This window comes from Bufo bufo, chromosome 3 (genome assembly GCF_905171765.1).
Source record: "Bufo bufo chromosome 3, aBufBuf1.1, whole genome shotgun sequence".
NCBI lineage: Eukaryota > Metazoa > Chordata > Amphibia > Anura > Bufonidae > Bufo > Bufo bufo.
Genome location: NC_053391.1, coordinates 289,653,334 through 289,659,343, shown reverse-complemented (window position 1 = coordinate 289,659,343; position 6,010 = coordinate 289,653,334). Strand labels below are relative to the sequence as shown.

General features: G+C 39.2%; 1 protein-coding gene across 1 annotated transcript in view; it reads left to right on the top strand.

The window, feature by feature from the left end:
* Positions 1 to 6,010, top strand: part of ITPR3 (inositol 1,4,5-trisphosphate receptor type 3) — a 605,308-nt gene that overhangs the window by 157,353 nt on the left and 441,945 nt on the right.

Genomic DNA, 6,010 nt, shown 5'->3' with positions numbered 1-6,010 from the left:
ACCGTTGTACTTCTTCCTGGGTCAAACAGGGCACTTTTAATGGGGAATTTACTTTTACATTCTGCATTTTATCTGACAGTTTATATTCCTCAGTAAATACAGTGGAGAAAAAAATATTTAATAGCTTCGCTATTTCCTCGTCGCTGTCTGCAACTCCCCCCTCATCGCTCTGTAAAGGGCCGACACATTCAGATTTATCCTTTTTACCATTTATATAATTGAAGAACATTTAGGGTTAGGTTTACTCTCTTTGGCAATGAATCTCTCTGTCTCTAGTTTGGTTGCTTTTATTTGTCTTTTACATATTCTATTTTTTTCCTTATAGTTTTCCAATGCTTCCTCGCTGCCCTCTTGTTTTAGTGATTTAAATACTTATTTTTGTTATTATTGCTTTCTTTACATTTCTATTTATCCACATTGTTTTTTTCTTGTTCCTTATCCTTTTATTCCTATAAGGTATGTCCACATGTAAACTATGCAAGTTTTGCCACAAAAGTTGAGGTGATATCTGTGACTGATATTTTCCATCCTGATATGCCCTAAGGGGCAGATGCCTGTCAACCATTGATGACCTCATCTTTATAAAATAAGAATAAAAAAAAACAGCAACTAAAGTGTAAATTATGATGTACTACAGTTTAAGCGTGTATTAAGATATTCTGCAGCTCCTAAGATCTGTATTATCATGTTCTGCAGCAGTTGAGTTATATAATATGAAGTTCTGCAGCAGCTGGGATGTGTATGATGATGTTCTGCGGAAGCTGAGGTGTGTATTATGATGTTCTGCAGCAGGGTGTGTTATGAAGCTCTGGAGCAGATGAGGTGTGTATTCTGATGCTCTGCAGTAGATGAGGTGTGTATTATGGGCTCTGAAGCAGATGAGGTGTGCATTATGATGTTCTGCACCAGATGAGGTGTGCATTATGATGTTTTGCAGCAACTGAGGGTGTATTAGGATGTTCTGCAGAACCTGAGTGGTGTATTATAAAGCTCTGCAGCAACTGAGTTGTGTATTAGAATGTTCTGCAGCATCTGAGGTGTGTATTATGTTATTCAGCATCGGCTGAGATGTGTATTATGTTATTCAGCATTAGCGGAAATGTGTATTATGTTATTCTGTATCAACTGATGTGTGTCTTATAAAATTGGGGGACCTTTTCCAGTCCATTCCGTCCATTTGAATTGAATTGTGCATGGAGGGGGGCACTTTTAGCAAAAATATGTTGTACTGGCCCTGTCTCTCACCATGAAAATGCAAAAGTAATCTGCAGGAAGCATGTGATAGAGCAGGAAGAGCTTAGCAGATTGATATATATTTTTGTGGGGAAAAAACTCAGTAGAACTTGTATTTCAGTCTTTTACTTAAATTCCTGCACATTCTGAGCTGTGACGGTCCTATCAGTGATTGACAGCCTTCCTTTGTGACTGCATCTACAGAGATAGCTGTCAATTACTGGTAGGACCGTCTCCTTGATTGTAAAGCCCAGAATAAACAGAAATGTAAATGAATAAATTGCAAGTTCTACCGAATCTTTTCCAACAAAACTGTTTTCAACTGTTTTCTTTTCCAACAAAATCTGCTCAGCTCCTCTTGCTATACAACATGACCTCTTCAGCTCTGATGTCATATTCAGTGTGGCAGGTTCCCTGTAATGACTGTTCATCCCAACAATTGGTAGAATAATTGCTACATTTAAATGTACTAAATGAGCGCCGATCAACATGCGAGATTGTTGATCCGTGCTTGTTTATTAGTAGGTAATCTGCCTTTGGTAAAGGACTTTATATAGTCATAGTTCAGAAAGAATTAGGCAACAAGCTCAATGCAGACAGAACAAGTGGCATTACTATGCTAAGCAGTTCTTACAATGGAAGGGAATTGTGAACAAGTGTGGACAAGTAGAAAGAAATACAATACATTTGAACTGACAGCTCTGTAGGGAGTTTTGGGAGCAATGAGGTTTGCATCTGAAGATGCTAAGGAGTGTTTGGTTGTATAATACCAGGTTTCATTGTAAAATAGTATATGAAGGAACCGACTATAGGCTGCAGTGATATTAGTTACATTTGCTGTAAATAGTTGAGTGTTGTATAATAGCATAGAGTGTGTAGTAGAGTTAGATGTTTGTGGTTGTCTTGTAGTGTTACGAACATTGTTTGTTTGAGTCCACATCTGAGCCGCATTTTCTGGGGCTCGGAATTGACCCATTCACTTTGGGCCGCGAAAGATGCAGACAGCACTTGTGTCAACACTATTCTTGAGTTTAAGAATAAGATTCTAGGAAATGTTTCCAGAAATGTATCCCTATTATTCTTACAGAATATAAAAAGCTTGAAACAAGAATTTTTTTTTTAAAGTCAAGTAGCACGGTACAGACTGTGTCCTTGGCACAGTTAAATAGTCACTGATTCTCTGCCAACTGCAAGTAGCAGGAAAATCATGACAAAATTGTTCAAATGAAAAGGAAGTGATGCTTTTAATTTTGTTCAAATAGCATGAATAGAATTAGAAGGTTGGTATTATGAGTTAGGGTCCATTCACACATCCGTGGTGTATTGCGGATCCGCAATACACCTGGCCGGCATCCCCCATAGAACTGCCTATTCTTGTCCGCAATTGGTAACAAGAATAGCACATGTTCTTTTTTTTGTGCGTAGCCGCGCTCCGGAAATGCGGTTGCGGAGAGCACATAGTGTGCTCTCCGCATCCCGTTCTGCCCCATTGAGAATGAATGGGTCCGCCAGAATGAACGGATGCGGATCCATTTGCGGAATTCTGAATCGAGCCTTAGGCCTCATGCACACGACCGTTCCATTTTTTGCGGTCCACAAAACATAGAAGCCGCCCGTGTGCCTTCCGCAATTTGCGGAACGGAACAGGCTACCCATTGTAGAAATGCCTATTCTTGCCTGCAAAATGGACAAGAATAGGACATGTTATATTTTTTTTGCGGGACCACGGAACGGAGCAAAGGATGTGGACAGCACACGGAGTGCTGTCCGCATCTTTTGCGTCCCCGATGAAGTGAATGGGTCCGCACCCGAGGCCTCCAAAAACTGCGGCTCAGATGCGGACCAAAACAACGGCCGTGTGCATGAGGCCTAAGGCAGAGAGTGAATAACAGTGCGTTGAAAAACTATTCGTACCCCTTGAACTTTTCCACATTTTCTTCACGTTACCTCTACAAACTTAAATTTATTTTATTGGGATTTTATGTGATAGACCAACTTAAGGGAAATGTTTAATCAGAAAATGATCAGCTGTTTAACTCCCTTCAGGACCCTGCCATTTTTCACCTTAAGGACCAGGCCATTTTTTGCAAATCTGACATGTCACTTTATGTGGTGATAACTTTAAAACGCTTTTGCTTATCAGAGCCATTCTGGAATGGTTTTCTAGTCACATATTGTACATACTGAGAGTGGTAAATTTGAGTCAAAATATTTCATTTTTATTTATAAAAAAATACCAAATTTAACAAAAATTTGGAAAAATTTGCAATTTTCAAAATTTCAATTTCTCTGCTTTTAAAACAGATAGTGATACCTCCTAAAATAGTTATTACTTTACATTTACCATATGTCTACTTCATGTTTGGTTCATTTTGTAAATGGCATTTTTTTTTGGGACGTTAGAAGGCTTAGAAGTTTGGAAGCAAATCTTGAAATTTTTCTGAAAATTTCGAAAACCCACTTTTTCAGGACCACTTCAGGTCTGAAGTCACAGTGAGGATTACATAATAGAAACTGATAGGAATCTCTGAGTCCCACTTGGTACCCCTGGCACCAAACTTCTAGTATCGGCTTGGTTTGAGTCCTTTTCTGACGTCAGGAGAGCGCTTCACTCAGTAGGTAACGAAAGACACAACAGTGATGTACTGAATGAACACTCTGAGGTTTATTTTTAATGCACACAGGTTATATAGAGGGGGCTTTACCCTCTTTATTAGCATATCATCGTATGTTATGTATTTAACCTATCATATTAACACGTTTCATTCTACGCTCAGAGAAATAGAAACAAAAACGGAACTTCCATATTAGGAATATTGTCCGGGAGTAGTGCCAAAGAGATAAGATTCAGGGTTACAGAGAATAGAAACCTTACAGTATATTAGTTTCACAGCAATCAGAGTTAGTACCTAACATAGAAACAAAACTTCAGCAAAAAGCAGAATTCATTTTGACATAATAAAGAACATGGATTCCTTTCAAATCCCCTCTTAAGAACCTTTAGTGGATCACACTACATGGTTCTTTCCTTTCTTGTCCTTTTTCTCTCTATATGATATTAGGTAATTCTTATACCCATCTGGGCTTCGATCCTCCTGGGGTACAGTAGTCTGATATAATGACATATTAGAGAGCCCTTTTTCTAGCATTCGTCTCACACAAGGAATAACACATAATGCTACTACACCTATTACTACAATTACTATTAGTATGACAATCCCTACTTGCATGAGACCTTGTTTCCAACTTGTGAACCATCCAAAGTATTGATCCCATGGATCATTTATACCTGAGTTCTTTTTCAGTTCTACTGACAGATCTTCAAGCTTCTTTATAGCTATTGTGACCTTACCAGTGGGGCCAGTATTATTTGGTATGTATGTGCAACAGGAGGTTGGATCAATCAATACTCGGCACACTCCGCCCTTCTCTGCAAGAATCATATCCAACACCATTCGATTCTGGAATGTCATGATCGAGTCCGCTTGTAGTTCTTCTGCTACCCCTAGAAATGCATCTCTGGTATAGTTTACAAACCTTTGCTGATTGTAGTATATGTAATTTATCCAATCAACATTTTTATTCACAGTAATAATGGGAAATATTGATTCAAATCCGGCGGCTACTTGATCTCTAGCTTTGAACTCATCTGGGACCCCTCTTGGAACACCTATTGCATCTATATACACATGGGGGTCAAAACTTGAAAGGGGGCTGCTTCTTTTGTTTATCTTTAGCACCCCTTTGTCTATAATATCTGATTCAGTAAAAATGTGCATGTTCATGATAGCTTTGGCAAGCGCACATTCACCTTTCCAGGCACCTTCCAATCTGGATCTTATTTTTCCATCTCCACAGATCCAGTACACATCTCCTATGGAGTACACTTGGTTCTGAGTGAGGGATATATTCAGATTGCTGTATTTGTGACAATAACCTTTGGTGAAATTCTGTACATTCCTCCCATGTGTACTCCCCTTGTAACATGTGTAGTTACCTGGATATACCTGGATACCTGCCCCTGGGCAAGGATTTTTTAACAAAAGAGGGTATTTTGATTTCCATTCTGTACATGCACTGTGGTTATAAGACATATTAACAAAAAGAGTCAAAAAACATTCTTCAACACTTTCTGGTAACACTAGGGGTACGGTACCTAGGTGTGGCTTGGCAGCACCGCATATGTAACAGTTACTTTTATTCACAGAGGCTGCACTATATTTCATCCACTCCAGCCACAAATTAACATCAGAAAAACCCGTCCCCATGGCCAAAGTATCCTCATATGTGGGATTAGATATGGCCCTTAGGTTTTTTAGAGAAACTATATGCGGGGCTAGTGGGTTTTTGGGGACACCTGTGATGGGTTGGTATTCCTTAGACTTATACATATCTCTAAGTTTGAACATTTGTGTTACCTGAGAAGTCTCAGCTCCCCACATTTTATGGAAGTACCATCCCAATACATAATCTCCTTCATCATATTTACCAGGGTTGTCTATTGTCAATACAATTTTCATTTCCGCTGACCTTTTTTTGCAATAATTCAATGAGGAGGTGTCCACATAACACGTCCCTCTCTCAAGGAGTGTCATTCTAGTCAAAAGGGACTTAGAATTTTTATCCCTCCTTTTGAGGGCGCTTTCTGGTTTATATCCCCATTTTGTCCCTGTATTCCATCCCACTGATCCCCAGTATCCACAACCTTTTCCCAGTATGAGTCTGTTACACATATATAGGCCTGTCCTTCTACATAGTCGTTGGAACAATAGTTATA